The 21,871-nt window shown below is 53.1% G+C and overlaps 1 long non-coding RNA gene across 5 annotated transcripts in view; it reads right to left on the bottom strand.

Annotated features, from left to right (window-relative positions):
- The window catches only part of LOC110598986 (uncharacterized), a 106,114-nt gene extending 88,946 nt beyond the window's left edge, over positions 1 to 17,168 (bottom strand). The window contains exons 1-3 of one of the 5 annotated variants that reach the window (XR_013440161.1): positions 16,845 to 17,168; positions 15,077 to 15,168; positions 13,463 to 13,551 (exon numbers count right to left, since the gene is read on the bottom strand). This is a non-coding gene — a long non-coding RNA (uncharacterized LOC110598986). Of the gene's footprint in view, positions 1 to 13,462; positions 13,552 to 15,076; positions 15,169 to 16,236; positions 16,778 to 16,844 lie in introns of those variants that run through there. The other 4 variants (XR_013440160.1, XR_013440163.1, XR_013440165.1 and 1 more) reach the window with 4 other exon arrangements.
- Between the last annotated feature and the right edge of the window lie 4,703 nt (positions 17,169 to 21,871).

Here is a 21,871-nt window from a genome sequence, read left to right as displayed (position 1 = left end):
CACAAATAGTAGGTGTGGTCCTCATCTCTCAGGTGAAAAACCCAGATATGGCCTTGTCCCTCACCCCACGGCTGAGGAGTTGGGAGCATGAACTCAAACCTGGGAGGTGACCCCTCAGCCTGCATGTTTCCCTCCTCCCCAGGCCTCCACCCACAGTTTATTTCTAATTTAAGCCTATTAGTATCAGTCCTACTTCATCCGAGGCTTAGGGAAAGAATAATCATATTTATAGCACCAACCTCCAAGGAGCTTAGAGAGAAAGATCACTGCCCTCACCTTTCCTCCCAGCAGAGAGTGAAATTCCCGTTAAAACAAGGGAGAGCAGGAGAACGGAGCACCGATGGCTTGTCTTGGCTTGGGTTAGTCCCCAAAGAGGAAAACATCCGGGGAGCCTCTGGCTTTGGGGAACACACAGTAGGAGCTGTTTCCATCAGACTTGCCCGTCCCCGTTCTCATCCTGACAGCTGCAGACTCTTGGGGCTCTGGAAGTGGCCCCCTGCTCTGTTGGGTGCTTAACGATGTTATTTCCAAACCCCATTTTACAGATACAGAAACTGAGGTTCGAAGACATCTTATTCTGCCTGCCACCGGCCACAAGGCTGGCACGCTCAAGCAGTGTGGCCCACACACCCACCCCCATGCCAATTCTGCTTCATCCGCCTGGCCCTCTCTCTCTCAGGTGTGAAGTCGCCAGTCAAACACGACCAAGCCAGCTCAAGAATACAGCTCCCCCCACCCCAGAGCCCTCAGGATTGGTCCAACCCAATGGCTTGGGATTATTAGGCCATGGGAGGGAGGAGGCAGAAGGTTTCCAAATGTGCTTGCCTTTAAGCAGTTTCCAAAGGGAGCTGGAGCCGCAACGCCCCAAAATCTGGAGACAGAAATCTGAATTTGTTCTAAAGTCAACAAAAAAAAGAAAACCCCCTGCTGAGGAGGGGACAAGCCTTGGCCAGAAAACAGGTTTCATGTGAATTATTTTTTGTGGGTGGAGAAGAGAAGAAAGAAGCCTTGGTCTAGTAGTCACGCGCTCCTGCTTCATCAGCAGTTCCGCTTTTACCACTCCCCAAAAAGAAAAAAAAGAGAATCCATCCACTCCCCAAAGAGAACAGAGGAGAAAGGTCACAAAGCCATGGAGCCCGTGGCCGGGAACCTGCCAAAGACAGAACAGAAGCCACCTGGCACCTGAGGACCCGCAGCCATGGCCACCATTGACTTCCAGGTCAGCCTGGGTGACTGGGGGAAACGAGACAAGTTCCGCTGAGGCCTTGTCAGGGGCAGACCAGGTGTTCACGGGAGCTGAAGAGAAAGATCGGCTGGCCCCATATCCCATTACCCAGCTTCTGGAAGTTTCTGTGGTTCTTAAGAGGGCTTTGTTGAGGAAGAATGATCCATCTCTGGAATTCTGTCCCAGTTGCCTGTCACTCTATAACAAAACGACCCCCTGCCAAAGCTTTGTAGATGGAAAACTAGTTTACGTGGTTCATAGTTTTGTGGGTCAAGAATTAAGAAAGGGCTCAGTTGGGCGGTTAGACTCTTCCTGTGGCATTTGATGGGGCAACAGGCTCTGCAGGTCACTTCCAAGATGACCTCTTCAAGATGGCGCCTCAGTACTTCCTGCGGCCCCACCCCCGTCTCCATGTGGCGCCTCACCCCCAAAGCTCTGGGTGGTTTCTCTTCTTCCAGGGTGCCTGTCTTCCTCCGAGACAAGTTGGTAGATTTTGTAGCATATTCTTCAAATCCAAGCTAGGATCTTGATTTCACCCACGGTACTGTAACCACCACAGGGACCTAAGCTCCATAAGGACAGAGATGGTGTCACTTTCTGCACAGTTTTTTGCATCCCCAGCAACCCAGCCAGTGCGTGGTGTGAATGAATGAAGGAAAACTTGTCTAAAAGAACGCCAAAAGTCAAACTGGAAGAGTTTCGGTTCACTATAACTTCCGAGCAAATATATCCTTGTGCCTCATAAGAGCATCAACATGACCCAAAGTGGTAAGAGGATCTCAAAACTAAAAGTCACTGGGAAGCTGTCCTCTTGGAGTCAGCAGACATAGACAAGGGTGCTGACCTGGCCACCTACACCAGGTAAACCTCTTTGGGCATAAGAGAGAAATATAAATAAAAAATGGAAAAAATAAATAAATGAGGACTGTCCCAGAGATGCAAGAATAAAATGACTAAGCTGGGTGAAAAGTCACAGTCCATAGGAAACGCTGTGAAGCCTGCAAAATTCCATGCGAAGGGGGTTATGCTTATTATCGTGGTCATTTGGGGGTGGCTTTGGGCTCCAGCCGGGATCAGACAGGACGAGCTGCCTCCCTTTGCCATTCTGTCCTGTCGACTCTAGGGTGGGTTCCAAGGCTTTAAGGGACAGACAGAGGAGCCAGGCCTGTCCAGCGGGAATCTGCCGGCAGCAGGCCTGAGGTCAGAAGGCCCACCCAGGGGGACCAGCCCTTCTCCCAGGCAGCAGGCAGGCGCAGAACAGCCCCATGAGGCTCCCACCAAAGGAGTCTGTGTGGCCAGTTCAGCCAGGCAGGGACGAGACCCATGCCAGCAAGCTGAGGACCCTTCCTGAGGCTCTCTCCGAAAATCTCAAGAAGGTCCTCACAGAAAAGCTGATTAACAAACCTCTTTGATGAGAAAAGGAAAGCAGAACTCAACACAGACAGGGAGGAGAGCGATCTGGGGCAGAGCCCACTAAACTCGGTGCCAAGGCTCCTCGGAGCTCGGCAGTTGGACAAGAGCTGGCCCGGAGAAGCCAAGGATGGGGACAGGGCTCCTTCCGGCTCCCGGGAGTGTCAAGAAGAGAATGGGGAGGAGGAGGAGGAGGAAGGTGACTCAGCTGGAATGGGGAGAAATGTGTTTTTAAAAAGCGAAACAGTGCAAGGGACAAAGGCCCCAAGTGGAGCCCAGGACGGGGTCCAGAGGCCCTCTCAGAGCAAGTGGGTGAATTCTCAAAAGGCCAGAGAGCTCGCTAGGGTTTCTGCACCAAGAACAACACCAGGAAAATGAAGGCAGCCTTCAGGGTTGCCAGGTCCACACTCCCACAAGGGCCCCCAAGCCCACAGCCCCAAGGGGCTGCGCCATTCCTGCCGCAGATCACACTTAGGCTCCGTAAGGCAGATGAGTTCTGCAACAGGTGCGGCAGGTAGAAGCCTAACCCACGTTCACCCCGCAGCCCAAGGGCAGGAACCGGGCTCCCTCTGCTCCACCTAATCCACAGAACTGTCAGGGGGCGAGGGGAGGAGAGGGAGACAGAAGGCGTCTCCTCCCCAGAAGTGGACACAGCCCATTCCCTCCCAACAGCCAAGGTCAGACGAACTTGAGTGCAAAAGTGTCATTTTGAAATATTCAATGGAGAGCAAGCATGATAAGGAAAGAGAGAGGAGGTTCAGAGAAGCCACTGCCTGCGGCACTCTGCGTCCCCCTTCTCCAGGGTCACTCAGTAAGCGCTGGGTTCACGGCTCATGCTGGAGTCCCGTCTCCTCCCTTTGCATGGAACTCCAGGGACACTCCCACTTCCAAGGAGGCCAGCGTGGCCAGGAACACCATGACCGATGCAGAAGAGGATATGGGGAAGGGGGTCAGCCTGTCAAACCCTCATGCCCCACCTGTCCCAAAGGAGAGACAGGCTAGGAATCCTCCCCATGCCCTTGTGACAAAGATTTCCCTACATTCCGATAGAAAAAAGGAGATCAGCATTGAATTTCTGAACCCCAAGCCCTGAGTCATCCAGTGCTTCTGAAAAGAGAAACCCTTGATGTGACCCTTCAAACGACCACCAGCACCTGGCAGGAGGACTCTGACCCTCCCTGCTGCAGCTGTGCAGAAGAATGGGGCTGGCTGCCTGGGGGCCTCTTCCAGTCAGCCTTGAACGAGCTGAGACTCCTTTACCAGCCTCTGTATTTTTGCACAGCACCCTTAGGCAGAGATGGAAGCAATCTCCAAACTCGTATTCTAGGCCTGGGGCCTCGGAAACTAGGTCGCTATGGTCCTCTAGGAAGCAGGGAGGGAATTAAAAGCTCACAAGATTCGTTGTGGGGAATCGGCCTGCTTCATTCATGCCTCTCACCACTCTGGGCCTGCAGGCCTCCTGCCCACACTCAGGGATACCCTGAAGGCATCCGCCGTCATTCACAAAGGGGAACAACTAGAAAACCAAACAAGAGCTTCTGGGGACTCAAATATAAGAGGAATGAAATGAAAAATTCAAAAATTAGTTGGAAGGTAAATTTCTTGCAGAAAGAGATGGGACTATAGAAGGGAAAAAGGATTTGTCTAGGAGATTTGACACCCATACAGTTCCAGAATGAGAAAATAAAGAAACCACTGATGTTGGTCACGTTTCCTTTGCTATAAGAAAAAAATACCCAAGCTAATTAACTCCTAAAGAGAACAGGGTTGTTTTGGCTCATTTGGAGGTTCCAAACCATAGTCAGACAAACTCACTGCTTTTGGTTAGGCTCCTAGTGGGGGCACCAAATGGCAAGGGTGGTACACAGTGGAGCAAATGCTCACCTCAGGGCTCAAAAGCAAGAGAGGAAGAGGAAGAGACCAGGGTCCCATAATCCCCTCCAGGGCCACACCCCCAATGACCTAACTTCCTCCCACTAGGCCCCACCCCTTAAAGATGGATCCTTACCTCAGTGAGGACCAAGCCTTTAGTACTTTGGCCTTTGGGGGAAATTCAATGTTGAAACTAATGCAGATAGGGAGAATATTATCTAATAAACAGCCCAAAACTGAGAACAGAGACTTCCACATTGAAAAGGCCTCCAGAAGTCCCAAGACAGTCAATGAAAAATTCCCCAACAAGACAAATTCTTGTGAAATTTTGAAACTCCTACAGATAAAGGGGAAAGTGCCAAAAAGCTTCCAGAGAGGAAAAAAAAAGTCACACAAAGAGGGAAGAAGATCAGTATGACATCAGATTTTCCAATTGTAATTTTGAAAGCTGAAAGACAAAAGATCGATACTTCAGCATTCTAGGAGGAGAGGAAATCTAGACCCAGTCAGAGCACCAGCCAAGTGGGTACCACCCGAGTATTTTTCAGGCTTTCAAGGTCTCATGGAATTTCCTTTTCAGGTATCCTCTCTCAAGAAGCTCCGCCAAAATGAGGCTCCACCAAAATAAGGGTGTAAGCTGAGGGAGAAATGATAATCAGGTCCCGGGGACAGAGATGTGGACCAGGAGAGGCGGGAGGGTCCCAGGTAGCCCTCTGGGAGACAGAAGGATCACAGACAGTCAATTTGTGGGTTCTGTTAGAGGGTTTGGGGATCAGTCCATCATGATTAAAATAGTTAGAGAAAACTAAAGAAACCAAAGTGAGCAAAAGATTTGAACAGGCATCTCAGAAGAAGATACCCCAACAGCCAATGAGCAGATACCAAGGGCCTCCCACCATCAGCCAGCAGAAAAATTCAAATTAAGACCACATTGAGATGAGTGTGTGAAAACAGTAATGCCTGACAGCACCTCCAGCAAGGCAGAAATTGTGATTACTACTTTCTGACGAAGCAAACCCTCTCCAAGAGTTGTAACTGCAGGAGTCCAGACTTGACCCTGAGAGTCCAAAGACCTACGAGCACCAGGTTGCTCTTTGCTGAGGGTCTGGGTGGTCACCCATGGCTGTGGGTCTCTGCCCAGTCAAATCAGGCAAGTCGATAAGTCACAAGCAGCAGTGACTCATTTGAAGATAGGATAAACAACAGGGAGGCAGTGGGCTGAGAGGCCCTGTCCCCTGGGCCTGGAAGAGCACACAGCCAGCAGGGAGGGGACCCTGCCGCCAACACCAGCTCAGCAGCTTCCAGACAAAGTGCTGCTGGCACTGCAGTGTGTAGCCAAGCTGGGAGCCACAGCCCTATCTTCAACAGGCTCTCGTCAAGACGAGACAGAGCATGAGGAATTCCAGGATGTTCCCTTCCAATCCCTCCAGACACAAGAGACACAGTCACCCTGTGCTCTATCATAACCCTGTGCCGGGCATCACAGCTGAAGGGCTTGACGTGCTACTGCCACCCTCCAAGGGTCCTAGAGGCAATCTTCTCCCTCCTGCACCCCATGCCTCAGGGAGACAGCGCATGGACACTGTGGTTCCTGGGGAGAAGTAGGAAACTTGGCAGTGGGCAGAAGGAGCTTACTGTCCCCAGAACCTGTCCTCACCAGCAGCATCTGCTTGCAATGGACTCATGGGCACCAGCCAGAGCCTGGAGCCCAAAGAGCCAGATAGGAAAGGGGCAGGTGGGCTAGGGAGAGCTGGGCAGGCAGAAGCAGCAGAAGACACAGCAGGGATCCCCCCCACACCAGAGTTCACAGATGGACATGGCTCGACACCTGTGGAGACTCTGTCAAGGCAGGACCCCACCCCAGTGGAATCAGCTCACAGGTGAAGAATCCAGGTAGAACTTGGTCAGATTGGCTTGGTCTTCGGGGAAACAAGACAGGAGAGGGTGTGGCATGAGATGATGTAATGCCAATTTGGCCAAAAGGTGTTAGAGGAGCTTGTTCTACTTACTGACTGGTCACAGAACCAGGGCCAGAGTCCGCAGGTGATGCAAGAACTGGGGGGGACCGGCACCTTGAGACAATTCTAGAAGCAGCCTGTGCCTGGCCACCTCCCTCCTGCCCTTCCCCTCAAATCGTCAGACAAGCAGGAGGCCTGCACCCAGCCCTGGCACGGGACGACGGCACCCAGGACCAACCCCTGCTCCTCCACCACCCCTTCCAAACTCCCCCACCTCTCCTTCCAGACTCCCCCAGCTTGAATGAAGCTTCTGATGAGTAGGTTTTATCTCTATGAAATTGGAACCTTCTATTGTTATTTAAGGTGACTTACTCTCTCTCCTCCCCAGCTTCAGCACAACACCTGGGACCAGAAGAGCTCAGTAAACACCTTTTTTTACTCTGTCACTGCTGCTGTAAATGACTACTTAAGAGATTCACAAAGAACAACGTGAGGAAAAGGTAGTACATGAATAGGCAAAAAAATGATACTAAGCAAATTAAAGTTATAACTCCTGAGGGGTCATCGACTAGAGGAAATCAGAGTTAGGGAGCATTAATCCAGGGAGGCTACTTGGAGGAGGTTGAGTTTTGAACCAGCCACTGGGAGAAACCCCACAGAGTTTGGGTTTATATGTTACAATTATTTTGGTTGTAAGCAAAATCTAATCCAAAGTTGTTTAAGCCAAAGAAAAGGAAAAGGAGAAAACGAAGAAGGAGGAAGGAAGAAGAGTAGGAGGAATAAGGAAGGAGGAAATGTAGGCAAAAGTATATTGGTTCAGGTAAAAGGAAGTAGGCATGGTTGGATCCTGCTGCTCACATGGTATCATCTCCATTTTCCATTCACCTTTCTCCATTCCCTTTCCTCTATGACAGCTTCCTTCCCAGGCCTCCCTGATGGGTGGCCCCCCCAGACTTAGATCCCATAGCTTTGCAAACCCAGCATCAAAAGAGAACTTCTCTTTACCAGCAGAGGGGGATTTGAAAAACAAAAGCCACTTTTGCTATAAGGGATACTTGTTGTTACTGCAGCTTAACCCAGCCTATCCTAACTGATGCATGCCTCCTTGGTGTAGCCCTGGACACAAGTTCACTACTGCAGCCAAGTGGGATATGATGGTCCAATCAGCCATGATGAGTCCCAGGTTAACCCTGGAGCAAAGAGCTGAGGACACCCCCACTCAAATCAGTGATCTCCCCAAAAGAAGACCAAGATGTGGTTGTCAAAGAAAAGGGAAGGGAGCACTGGGGTGGAGGGAGGGAGGGCTGTTCCTAGACCTGGGCTCATCCTTCTGTCTAATGACCCTTCCCTCCAAGGCACACGTCTAAAGGCCCCAAGTTCCTGGCCTCCCCCAGGATTCCTGGGGCATCCTGGAGCAGGGAGAGGCTCTGGCCTCCCCTCTCCTGCCCTCCACCTGCAGCAGTTAGGCCTCCAGCTGTGAAGATCTCCAGGCCCCACAGACAAGCCTGCAAGTGTCAAGGGTGACCTGGAGGCCACAACTGCAACCCCTGGGGGCCATGAAATCCCTGCCCCGCCCGACCCTCTGCACATGCGCACATCAGTCCAGCAGAGCCCACTGCTCAGAGCTGGAGCCAGCGGAGCCTCAGCGCTTCCCGCCCTGACATTCCCTTCCCTGAAATATGTTTAACCTCTTGCACTAAAGAATTCAATCCAGTTGTCTGCCTCTCCCACAGACCCTGAATCCTGCCAGTGGGGACATACCACACTTTCTGCCACCGGCCCGGGGTCAGGAGTTCACCGTGGTGGGGGCGGGGTCCCGAGAGGCACGACATCCTCCAAAGCCCAACAGCTGTGTCTCCCCCGCCCGGGAACAGCCCGCAGAAAGCAGCCGGAGGACCCACGTGGCACAGCAACGTTGCGCCCAGGACCCAGGGGCAAAGGCCAGGCTTTCCACTAGACCCAGTAGGTCTCTCTCTGGTTTCCACTTCAGAACCAAGACCCGAAGAGACAACTTGGCAAGCTTCTGTCTCCCCACTGTCCACGTCACGCCAGCCCGTGGTACAGAGCCTTCCAGACACACACCCCCCCCCCCCGCCCCACCTGAGGAGGGAGGGTGGGAGGGTGCAGCCAGCCGAGCCTGCCTCTTCAGCCCTCTGCCTAAAGCGGACCCTGCAGAGAGCAGGAGGCCGGAATGCTGAGCTGGGGCTACAGGTGGAGCAGCGGCTCTGAGCATCTCAGCAGCAGCCAGAAGCCAGACATGACAGGCCTCCAGCGCTGGAGCTGGCCTCCTGCATTACACCTGGAGCCACCTCAGGCCCCAAGACTCAGCCTGCCCAAGAGCTCTACTCGGACTTATGAAGGCGATGAAGACCATCCAGGGCAGAGTCTGCAAAGCCTGGGGCAAGACTGACCATGAGGCCCCAGTGTAAACAGAGCTTCAAAAGCACAGGTTGAACCAAATCATCCAAATGGTATTAGAGCAAGTCCTGGCAAGTGGTATTGGATGATTTTGATTGCTGGTAGCAGCTGCCTAAATCAACTAGTTTAAACCAATAGGAGGAAATTTATTGGCTCACTTGACTGCAAGGTCAGGATCCCAGCTTCAGGTACAGCTGGATCCAGACTCAGCACCATGAGAACTCAGTGACCTATTTGCTGTGCTTGGCTTTGCTTCCCTCTGTACCAGTTTCATTCTAGGCTGCCCTATGGCATCCCCTGGAGGCTGCAGCCTGATACCCTCTTTCCTGCTCCCCAAGGTTCTCACTGCAGCCTGATACCCTCTTTCCTGCTCCCCAAGGTTCTCACTGCTCTCTTTACACCACTGAGCCCAGGGAGAAGGAATGCACTGATTGGGCACACCTGGGCCCTGCGAGGGGCCTGGTAAAAGGGTCTGCAACTCCAGGAGACTTGGGCTGGAAATAAAAAGGAATGCTATTCCGGTGAAGGGGGAGTCAGGGGAACCCAGTTTTGCCACTGACCTGCCATAGGGCTTTGGGAAAGTCATTACCCCTCTGTGAACCTCACTTCCCTCATCAGGAGGAAATGGAGGTAACAATACCTACTTCAGATTGCTATGGAGATGAAGCAAGATAATGCATGGTAAGTATCTGGGCCAGAGCACTCAACACGTAGTAGCTGCTAATATTTTTTCCTCTCCCTAGCCCATGTGTTGAACTTGAGCTTCCCTCTACCCTGTCCCCACATCTAGACTGCACAGGTTCACCCTTCAACATGACAATAGCCCCTTCCTTTGCCGTGGCTTTGTTTCTCACAGTCTAGTTATTTGCCATCAACATGGTCTGAAAATATTTAGTGGAAATTTTCAGAAATAAACAACTCGTGAGTTTTAAATTTCATGCCATTCTGAGGGGCATGATGGAATCTCATGCCATCCCACCCGGGACACAGAGTACCCTTTTGGTGTCATCTGTGTTATCAGATAGGCTGCTGTGGTGCTAGTGTTCACTTACCGAGGACCCCAAAGTGCAAGAGTGGGGGTGTTGGTGACTCAGACACTCCAAAGAACTGTGAAGGGCTTCCTAAAGTGAAGCAGACTTCATCCCAGCCACGTACGTCTAAGAAACAGATATACAGGGTTTGGCGCTGTCTGCAGTTTCAGATACCTGACGGGGGTCTTGGAACGTGTTCTCTGAGGACAAGGAGGCTCCTGTACTCAGAACCCTGGGAAGTGCCGAGGCTAACCAGGTGGGAGAGGGCCAGGCCTAGGTCTCCCACCGTACATTCCTGCATTTTGCTGGGAAGCAGGAATTGGGCACGCCAGGGGCCTGCCAAGAGGCTGGGTCGGGTTCCCAGGGACCGGGGCTGGAACTGAGGTTCTTTCTGAGTTAGTGTCACCCATCAGGAAGCCCAAGGCAGAGCCAGCAAGTCTGCATCTCAGGGTTGAAAGTGCAGGAGGGGATGGAGATGGGGGCCAAGTGGTGGGAACAGGAAAGAGAAGCAAAGCCTGGGGGGTGGGGGCAGGAAAATGCCTGCAGAATGGGCTGCTCACCAAGGCAGGAGAGCACAGCCCCGAGTCTGGCCATCCCTAAGTTCCGAGAGACTGGTGGAATTCTTTGAAATCAGAAAAACATCAGGACAGCCCCACCCACTGTTCCTGGAAAGGGCCACAGCGGGACAGCTGCAGGGATGGCCGGTCGCTGGGCGGGAATGCCCTGTGTGCTGGGTTCAGCACCAACAGTTACTGCCCCATGCCTGTGTGCCGAAGGTCAAGAGGGAAGAAAGAGCTGGCACCTGCTCTGAGACCTTCCCCACAGCTCTCCCATGTGCTACCCCTCGCCCCTGCGTGCTCCAAAGTCCCCTGCTCCAGAGTCCCCTGCTTGGAGCCCCTCCGCAGGCCTCACCCAGGACAGTGCGAGCAGGGGCCATGCCTGAGGCTCTACCTGAGCCTTGCGGTGAGCTGCTGAGAGCAATGACCCATCTCTGTCGCTCAGGACTTACGGGCTGGGCCAGTCTCATCTTGTCTGGAGAGTTGGAACCAGTGCCTTTTGCAGCTTCCAAAAGAAACAAAAACAATGTACTCTGTAAGTTCTAGAAAGCAAATCAAATGCTAGTGTGTGACATTATCGCCATGGCTCACCCTCCGAGCACCCGCCCCACTGTGCCACAGGCTGGGCGCCTATGCCCCTCCACCTGGCATCTCCTGCACTGGGTGGGCTGAGGAGCCAGGAAACTTGATCTTGGGACGCCCCTGGACAGTGGCCCCCTCGCCCCTGGTGGTCAACTCCAAGGTGTATGCTGAGACGCCAAGGGCGAGTCCCAGCAAGGGGAGGACAGGCCCAGCATTGAAGAGGCACAGGCCGTGCTCGCAGCTGTGTCCCAGGACACCCCAGACCCAGTTGGCCCCCTTGTTCTCACTTGAATTCCCTCCACAGCACCCACCACGTGGTCTTTGCCCAGCTGTGTGCACCTGTAGTGACCAGGAGCTCCTCACTGACCTGGGTGCCTGAAGCCCTCTGTATGCAGCCCTGATGCTTCAAGGAGCTCCCATACCTGGCGTCAAAGCTGTCTTCCGGTCACTTTCCAGCCCCTTCCCTGCTTCCTCCTTTAGGAATGCACCAGAAAGTACTAAACATACCGATTCAATTCTTACTGAAGTGTGAATGTCTCGCTGCAGATTCTTTCCTGCGGTACTCAAAGTGGAAGGTCCTGAGCAGCTGCAAGGGGCAGTGCAGAAGGAAGAACTGAAGTCCAGATGGGAGGCTGGAATGGACAGCTGTCTGATGGACCTGCCCAGTGCCCGTGACCTCGTCTAGGAACTGCATCACAACTTGGAGAGACCCCCTCCGTCTAGGTGATCCAATGGAGGCAGTCCCTCCCTGCAATCCCAGGCTGGCCAATCAGTATGAGGCTCCATGGAGACGGGCTTGAGAGTCAGGCCAGGTCACCCATGTGGGGTGGCAGCTAGAGCTGACCTGCCTGACAAGGGTGGCTTCCCCGGAAACAGACTCTGAGCCGGAGTCTGCGGATTTGCTGGGGACAGTGCTCCTGAGACACAGCTGTGCGGAAGGGGCCTGGCGGAGACAACCCACAGTGCCACCATCAGCAAGTTCGTCCACAAGGAGAACAGTGCAGGCCCTTCAAGGCCGTCCAGGGGCATCAGGAGTCAACAGCCACCCACCACCCGCTCTCCTTGGCTCCTAGGGCGAGTCCCAGCAAGGTGAGGCCAGGAGGCACCTGGCGACAGGCCCAGCATGAAGAGGGCCAGGCTGTGCCTGCAGCAGTCACCGGGAAAGCAGCCCCAAAGGAAGCAGAACAGAGAGAGCAGGGAGAGACGGCGGTAGGACTGGAGACGGCACCAGCCCCCGGCAGGGCAGGCGGACTGGGCCCCGGGTTTGAGCTGCCTGGCGCAGGTTTGTTACCAGGATGGAAACGGCCCCTTTCGAGCTTCGGCTATTTGCTAAAGGCTCATTTCTGTTTAGGAGGCCCTCCCAGGGGACATCGGGGCATCTCAGTCCTCTTCCTGCATCAATAACAGAATGCCCATGGCGGGGGCATTGGTGAGAGCAGAGGTCTCTTCTTTACAGGTCCAGAGGCTGGACGTCCAAGATGTTCTTGCCGAGTCGTAGCCAAAGGCCTCTCACGCCCGAGACAGAGAGGCCACAAGGGGCCACGAGGGGCCTTGTCACACAAACCCACTCCCACCACTCGGCACCAACCCATCCCTGCTATAGACCCCACGGTCTCGGGTTGTTCAAGGGCAGTTACACCTCATCATGGCTTTGGAGGGGCCATTCAAACCACTGAAAAGGACAGGCCATAGTCCAGAGGACGCCAGGGGCCCAGGCCATCCACATGCTCACCAACACCACCCCTAGGGACATTTTTCACCTGGTCACATCCTCATGCACACGTGCCAGCACTGCCTACGGGACAGGAAGGCAGGTACCAAAGAAATGAACAGGGGCCCTGCCGTCATGGGCCAGCTCCCAGCCTGGACACAGCCCTGACCAAGCCACTGTGGGCCAGGCACAAGCAGGCTGCGGGGGGAAAGGCTGTGGGGGCCATGGGTCTGGGAAGCTTAGGGCTCCCCTTGCTCTCCCTGCTGACTTCAGGACCCACAGTGAGACCTCCTGGCTTGGGAGCCTCATCTCTTCACCCTCAGATCCACCCCAGCAGTGGACACGGGCACGTGGCTGGCCTGCTGAGTCTCACCTGCTCCTCAGAGCGGCAGTGCACTGGCTGGAGGGAGCCGCTTGGCAAGGCCCACAAGTGCTCAAGCCCCTGTGTGAAACGGGTAGCATTCACACAACCCTGAGCACATCCTCCTACTTCCTCTGAATCAACTCTAGGTGACTGATAACACCTGGCGAGGTGCACATGCTCTGTGCTGGGTTGTCATGATGCACTGCTTGGGAGTAGTGACAAGGAAAAAAATAAAGTCTTCTTCAGTGTAAATGCATTGCTTTCAAATACTCTCAACCCTGGCGGTTGAATCCGTGCGGGAGGGCTGACTTTGCTGACACCTGCCAGCTCTTACCTGACATGTAGCTTTGGGTGCATCATCTCCCTCTTCAGGCCTCAGTAATTGCCATTTGTAAATTGGCAGGAAACAGCTTATCTGTAGCGCTGTTAAGAGAATTAAACGAACTCAGCAACTAGTGCACGAAAATTTCTCAGTGATTGCTCAATGCCACTGTTACCAAAGCCATTGTTACCACTGTGGTGGTGATGGTGATGGTGATGGAGATGGTGGTGGTGATGGTGGTGGTGGTGGTGATGGTAGTGGTGATGATGGTGATGGAGATGGTGGTGGTGATGGTGGTTGTGATGGTGGTGATGGTGATGGTGATGGAGATGGTGGTGGTGATGGTGGTGGTGGTGATGGTGGTGGTGGTGGTGATGGTAGTGGTGATGATGGTGATGGAGATGGTGGTGGTGATGGTGGTTGTGATGGTGGTGATGGTGATGGTGATGGAGATGGTGGTGGTGATGGTGGTGGTGGTGGTGATGGTAGTGGTGATGATGGTGATGGAGATGGTGGTGGTGATGGTGGTTGTGATGGTGGTGATGGTGATGGTGATGGAGATGGTGGTGATGATGGTGGTGATGATGGTGGTGGTGATAATGGTGATGGTGGTGGTCATAGTGATGGTGGTGATGGTAGAGGTGGTGGTGATGGTGACGGTGGTGATGATGTTAGTGGTGGTGGAGGTTGTGATGATGACAATATCAGTGATGGTGACAATGATGACGATGATGATGATTAGGCTTAGGAGATGGAAAGAAATCTTTAGCAAAACATTTCAAAATCCATAGAGTGCCGGACACAGTGTGCATACCTGGAATCCCACAAGCTCAGGAGGCTGACTGCGAGTTCAAAGCCAGCCTCAACAAGGGCGAGGTGCTAAGCAACTCAGTGAGACCCTGTCTCTAAATAAAACTCAAAATAGGGCTGGGATGTGGCTCAGTGGTCGAGTGCCCCTGAGTTCAATCTCTGTTCAAAAATAAAAAATCCACAGATTGGATCAAAGCGGCTCAGCCATAGACCCTATTTTGTCATCCCTTCGCTCCCTGTCTCCTGGCACCTTCTTTGCAAGATTTCCCAAATGGCTGCTGCCCGTGGATCCACAGCACAGAAGAGGACGGTACAGATTCAGACAAGGGAATGAGAGAGTCAGCAGCAGACGGCAGCTGGAGAGCCAGACTGGCGGACAGTTGTTGCCTCTGAGTGAAATGAATGAGTGTCCATGGAGCTCCCAGACAGGCCTGGCTTACAATCCCGCCTCTGTCCCTTACCAGCTGCGTGACTTTTGGTCTCTCTGAGCCCATTTCAGCTCTAACACGGGGAGAGTCATACCAAATGGACACGGCTTGCAAGGAAGTAAGTGCAATGCATGGGCCTGATAAACATCGGCCACTCTTCCCAGAAAACGAGCAGTGAGTCCAGACAGTGGGTTACCTGTGCCAATCGCATCCACAAAGCCCAGAGTCTTGCTCCAAGCACAGTTTAGGGAACACTTATCAGAAACACTGAGGTCCTTATTCTCCTGAGGTAGCTTCTCCAGGGGCCTGAGGAGCTGTCCATTAAGAAGCACGCATGACCCAGATCCATTTCTGGGTCCAGTGTAGTCCACACAGATCCAGTACTCACCAGTAAGGGGCCTGGGCAGGCTTCTGGGCTCCTCACCCTGCTGTCGCAAGAAGGCAGGCCACGAGGTTGCTCCCACTGATCTGGAGGTAAAGCTGCAGGTTTGTCCAGAACAGAACCTCTGAACATGTCAGACCATCCATGCCCCCATGCCACCCATGTTCCCATGCCATCCTACCTTCTACTCCCCTCACTTGCAGATGAGACCTCATCCAGCTAGGAGACACTGAACTTCAGGAGACCCTGTCACCTCTAGGCCTCGATGTCCTTGCTGACTGCTTCAGCCCCAGGCCCCTAAACCCACCCCCACACTGACACCCTACATACCTGGCAGTGGAGCCAAGAAGGTCTTGATTTGGTGGCTGCCCCAGGACAGGGATCTCTAACCTGACTTCCAAGGCCAACGCAAGCCTCCAGCTGGGCTCCCTGAGCTTCCCAGGGGTGCCCTTCCCTCTAGCCTGCTGCATGGGCTCCTCTTCTCCCAACAGCAGCAAGCAGATCCTCTGTGCCCTGCGGCCATCACCACCTCCAGGCACTTGCACCAGGGCTTAGCTCAAATTGTGGCCTGAGCCCAGCATTCGGGGGTTTTGATCTCTTACTCCCCACCTGTTGTTCTAAAACCCAGCTCCAGCCCGTCTGCTCCAAGAAGTCTTCCTGGCCCTGTTCCGAACCTGATGGCCTGTAGTATCTACTGTGTATCTCACAACTTGAACTCTTGATGATATTCCATAATGCACATTCCCTCACTGATCCCACACAACCAAAATCTATATGGGGCACTTTTTATCTTTTTATGTCCAGGTACTCAGAGAGGCCGGAGGCCGGTCAAAGATGGCAACCCGGAGCCCAGAATCTTGCACTTTCCCAGCAAGGCAGGTGAGACTTTTGCAGGGATGAGGGCCGTTGGTTTCTGCTTTTCTCATCTGTCCTACAACCTAAAGGGACAACCCATCCTACAGACCTGAGGCTCAGAAACAAGGCGAAGTACTAGCATCAAATCATAGGTGCCTGAGCCGGCCAGGCCCACAGGAGTCACCCCTCCGTCATTCTCCCTCTCCTACATGGTTGCCATGACAACCCATGCATGACTCCTTGTTCCTTCCGGGGTGCTTCTGCTTCCGCCCGCTCTCGCCCTCGCTCCTCGCCCGGCATGGTGCACATACCCTTAGTGACTGTGCGTTTCCAGGTTGCTTCCTTCGTTTCTCTAAAAAGCTAGCTCTGCCGGGCTTCTATTTCCCCTTCCAGCAACACGGAGCCGGCAAACCCGTTTCCTATTCCATGGCGCCATCTGGCGGCCATGGAGAGCACAGCGCGGCTCTGACAGTGTGGATGGAGCCCGGCGGCCTCGCCGCCACACAGATCCCAGCAGATTCCAAGCGTCCCACCCACCCGAAAACCGGTGCTAGCCCGGCAGCGCGCTCTCGGAGGCCCGGGAGACCCACACGTACCCTCACCCCACGACAGCCCGCCCTGCGGGAGTAGGAAACGGGCGGGGAAGCCTCCCTTCCTCACCAGGTGGGCTTGCTTGGTGGCCTTCGTCATCATCCTCGTCAAGCCTGGGGCCGCCCGCGCTCTGATGGAGGCTGCGGGTCTGCCAGCCCCGGAGTGGCAAGGGGCCACCCGCAGCCGAGGAGCCAGGGGCAGGCTGCCTTTCCGCCCCACTCACGGAGGAGTACATAGGGGGCCACCCTCATTCCAGCATTTACAATGAGAAATGCAGAATATGAAACTGTCCATACTGGGTGACTTTTATTCAGGTAAACTTTCATACCTTGCAACACTGTGTCCACAGAACTGGCAGCACCCTAAAACGTGAACCGGGACGGCTCACGCGTGCAGAATGGTGGGGTTTTAATATCCTTGTCCGTGTATTCCAACGTTTGCACAAGGTCGCACCCCTTCGCACAGGAACTCGGATAACTAAGGCGGTGGAAAGAGCCACCAGGCAGTGGGAGCGAGGACGTGGGTTCTCCTGCAGCCGGGTCACTACGCCACCTGGTGTCAGCGCGAGTCAGCTGGGCTGCGGCTCAGGCCCCGCATCGGTCCAGCCCCTGCGCTGCACCAGGATCCAGGCTCCGCTTCCAGGGCCAGTTGAGCGCCCAGGAAGGGTAGGGGTGAGTGGGGGTGGGTGGGCCTTCCCAGAGCCCAAGGGCCGGGGCCGAGAGGGGAAACCGACTTCCTGAGCCGATTTCTCAACGTCGAAAACTAATTTAATTGCCGTCACAGCGCTCTGATGCACATCGCCGCGCAAGCCGCAGAGCTGCGCACTGCCCTGAGTGACTGTCTCTCTACGCGGTTGTCAGAGACGAATCCAAAACCTTTCCAAATGTGGCCCCCTCCAAAAAGGAGCCTCGGAACATCCTGCCCAGGGAGGGAAGCCGGTGCGGAAGGACACGCGCTGAGAGACTCCGTTTGTGTGAAAAACCCAGAAAAGACAAAGCAGAGGGTGGGTGGCAGGTCGCGGGGCAAGTGCGTGATGGGGACAGAGGTGCCTACTGGGTGATTAAAATATTTGGAAGCTGACGGTGGTGACGGTGGTCCCCATTGTCAATAGGCTGAAATGTCACCGAATTTTTAAATGGTTAATTTTTTGTAATGCCGATTTTAACCTCAATTTTTTTAGAAAAAGTTTTTGAAATATTCTGCTAGCCAAATAGCTGTTGGCTGAAGCGGGCCCAGTTATTAATCCCAACCAAAATGTCCCTAAGGTCCCTTTTAGCACTCACATCCCTGATCTCCAGGGACCAAACTGACACCTTCAGCCAGGGGAGCAGTGACCAGCTGACCACAGCTTCCAGCACAGGGAAGGAGAGCATTTTGTCCCCTCTGCAGATAGTTTGAGGCCAGAAAATAATAAAAATCTCCTGGGCCTGGAGCCAAGCCAAGGTTTTCTTTTTTTTCTAACTGCCCTTTGCCACAATGAAGGGCAAAGATCGCCCCTGGTGACAGCAGATGGACTCTGTTGACACAGCCCAAGCTCAGATTCTGTGAAGTTAATGATCAGGCTGTCATCCCTCTTCTGCAGAGCAATTAGGGGCCTGCAGCAGGAATGAATGGCCCCATTATCAAGGGAAATTATAAATAGAGAAAGCTGGGCAGGAGCTCTGCACAGCTTCAGTGCCCTGCCCTCTCTGGGCAGAGCCCTGGCAGGCAGCCCGAGTGTGCTGGCTCACCTCTGATTGACAGCTCAGAGCCCAGCTGCCATCCGGAACAGGCTTTAAAGTCTGCCTGCGTCATCGAGCTGACTTTTTATGCTGTCCAGAGCAGGGTCAGGCAGCCCAGGAGGGGAGCTGGGACAAGATAACGCCTTCCTTAGTTACCCCACACTGGTCTGAAGGTGTCTGCTGCTGAGCAGGGGGAGCCAGCTCGTGTGACAGGCCAGGGTGCTGGGGACACTGAGAGGCCTGCTGCCCAGCAGTTGCCCAGGTCAGAGCAGGCTCAAGGCCTGCAGAGGCAGCCCCAAAGGCACTGCCACCGTGGCGGGGGGTGGCCTGCTCTGAGGGGTTTTCCTCTGCCAGCTGTGCTTCTCGGTCCAACACGCACATGTGCACCACCAGCCTCTGCAGACTCTTCTGCCTACCAGGCCAGATGGAGAGTTTGGCTGTTCCAGAAAGAAAAGCTTTTGTCACTCTAAGGGACAAACAACAGTCAGAAGATGCAAATACAGTCTGTCGCTTAGCCATGTGCATACATTCCGAGAAGCACATGCATTCCAAGAAGCACATGCATCATGAGCCGACCGACCCGCGCCTCAGTGACTGCTTCCTTGCACCATCCCCAGGACGAGCAGTCCCTGTCCACACCAGGTGGCGCGCAGGGCTCACCTTCGCTCCTCTTGGGCACAGCAATGCTGAATCCAGAGACCACTGGGACACCCGGGGAGGATCTGTGTGTCTAAACATCTCTAAACATAGAACAGGTACAGCAGAAATACAACACAAAGGGTCTTAAGTGGTGCACCTGCCGAGGGAGGGCCCTGCCATGAACAGAGCCTGCAGGGTGAGTGACAGCACTGAGCAACGAAGGCCCAGGACGGGGGCAGACTGTCAACACCGTCCACAGTCTATGGGAAAGTCATCCAAATTAACGTTAGCTGCCGTAAACATTTTGCTTTTTAACTTTTAAATTTTTGACTTATTTTTTAACAACACTTAGCTTCAGACACAAACTGCACAGTTGTACGTATTCTGTTCTTCCCCAATATACATATTCAATAAGCTTTTTTTTTAAGTTGGTCATAAGTAGGGAATAGCCTATATACATGGTGTAGATCTTCCCGTTCTTTGAACATAATGTGGAGTTAACACTTGTCATGTATTCATATGTGAACACAGGAAAGTGATGTCCAGTTCATTCTACTGTCTTTCCCATTCCCACCCGCCCTTCCCTTCATTCTAATGAACTTCTCTTCTCCCCTCCTACCCCCCTTATTGTGTGTTGGCATCTGCATATCAGAAAGAACATTTGGCCTTTGGTTTTCCAGGATTGGCTTATTTCACTTAGCATAATATTCTCCAGTTCCATTCATTTCAGCAAATGCCATAATTTCATTCTTCTTTATGGCCAAATAATATTCCATTGTGTATATATAGTACGTTTTCTTTCTCTATTCACCTGTTGAAAGGCACCTAAGTTGGTTCTATAGCTTAGCTATAGTGAATTGAGCTGCTATAAACATTGATATGGGTGTGTCACTGTAGTATACTGATTTTAAATCCTTTGGGTATATGCCACAGAGTGGGATAACTGGGTCCAGTGGTGGTTCCATTCCAAGGTTTCTGAGGAATCTCCCTACTGCTTACCAGGGTAAGTTGTGCCAATTTGCAGTCCCACCAGCAAGAAGTTTGCTTTCCTCCCACATCCTCGCCAACATTTACTGTTTCTTGTATTCTTGATCATTGTTATTCTGACTGGAGTGAAATGAAATCTCAGTGAAGATTTAATTTGCTTTTAACTACTAGAGGATGTTGGACATTTTCTTATATATTTGTTGGGTCTCTGGTCTAATGCCTAGGTCCTTGATCCACTTTAAGTTTAGTTTTGTGCAGGATGAGAGATGGGGGTTTCATTTCATTTTGCTACATAGGGATTTCCAGTTTTCCCAGCACCATTTGTTGAAGAGGCCGTCTTTGCTCCAGTGCATGTTTACGGCTCCTTTGTCTAGGATGAGATAACTGTGGATGCGGGTTTGTCTCTGGGTCTTCTGTTCTGTACCACTGGTCTTCACTTGTATTTTTGTGCTGAATACCACACTGCTTTTGCTACTAGAGCTCTGTAGTATCATTTAAGGGCTGGTATTGTGATGCCTCCTGCCAATAAGCTTTTTTTTTTTTTAACTTTAAAACAAATGTTTTTCTTTATTTGTTAAACTTTTTTGTTAAAAACTAGGAATGCAAACACATGCCAGCCCGGGCCTCGACAGCTTCAGGATCACGGATCCCACAGCCTCCTGCTCCACACTACGTCCCACAGGAAGGTCTCAGAGGCACCAACACACGCGGCACATGGCACATGGAGCACCATGCTCTCCTGACCGTCATGCCTCCCTCCCTCGGGAATCCCTCCTGAAGAGCCAGTGTCTGCGCCCCCTGGGGTGTTGGGTACAGGTTTTCCACATTTAAGGAGCTCCTCTAGGTGGCCCTGGGAGGGCTCCCCCTCCGCCCTGCTCCCTCGCCCCTTTAGGCTTCAACTCCTGTTCTGGCTCCATCCTGGTCTCAATGCAGCCCGTGACCATACCTACAACCAGGAAACCATGATAACAACAGTTAACAGTTGCATAATGTTTCCAAAACCCCAGGAACCTGCCCACCACGGGCTGCCTGACCGGCGCCCAGTTCTTGTCAAGAGAAGCTGGAGTCTGGGTCTAACTGGTGACCTAGTCTGTCTCCTGTCGCTACAACTGGATGACACAGATTCAGGAACTTACAAAGAAGAGAAGTTTATCTAGCTTGTGGTTCTAGAGGCTGAAGTTCAGAGCCAGGCTCCAGTGTGGGCATCATGCTGTGTCAAACATGGTGGAAAGCATTGCAGGGACATGGGGCCCAAGGGTCCAGAGAGAGAGCACTTTTAAATAAAGCCACAACCACAATAATCCCCAAGTTAACCCATTCACAAGGACTCTGCCAAAGCCTCTGCACCCCCACACGGGGACTGAGTTCCCAGCACATGAATTTTTGATCATACATTCAAGTCGGAGCAACATAAAATCTGATTTTTCAAAGCTTTTAAAAAGACATCCTGGAACAAACCAAGCCCGTCTATGGACTGGCACTTGGCAACCGGACGTGGAGGGAGGCTCCTGACCTGGATGCTCCCTCTGACTGGGGTGGGGGTAGCCCACGGTCCATGGGCCTGGGCTCAAAGCTAGGACCTTGGACAAGTCACTTCTCCACTCTGGGAAAACTTCTAGGTCTCAGGGTTTCAGAGGACCTGCTAGAAAAGGACGTAGGAACTGAAGCTTGGGAAGACTGCTGAGCACTCCCAGAGGTGAGGTCACCTGGGGCACATGGCCCAGCATGTGGTCTGCCAGGTCAAGGAGAAGAGAAGGGGCCCCACCACAAGCAACTAGCTGGGTACCCTCCAGCCACCTCCCCCTCCCACCTTTCCAAGAACACCCTGGAGCCTGCACACCCCAGAACCCTGCAAACTCACCCTCAGACACGGCCACCAGCCTCCCACTCCTGTACATATTGAAAATAGAAAAAAAGAGCTGGCTGTGGTGAGGCACACCTGTCATCCCACTGACTCAGGAGGCTGAGGCAGGAGGATCCCAAGCTGGAGGCCAGCCTGGGCAACTTT

The sequence above is a fragment of the Ictidomys tridecemlineatus genome, chromosome 1 (assembly GCF_052094955.1).
Source record: "Ictidomys tridecemlineatus isolate mIctTri1 chromosome 1, mIctTri1.hap1, whole genome shotgun sequence".
NCBI lineage: Eukaryota > Metazoa > Chordata > Mammalia > Rodentia > Sciuridae > Ictidomys > Ictidomys tridecemlineatus.
This window is presented reverse-complemented; position numbering and strand designations above follow the sequence as displayed.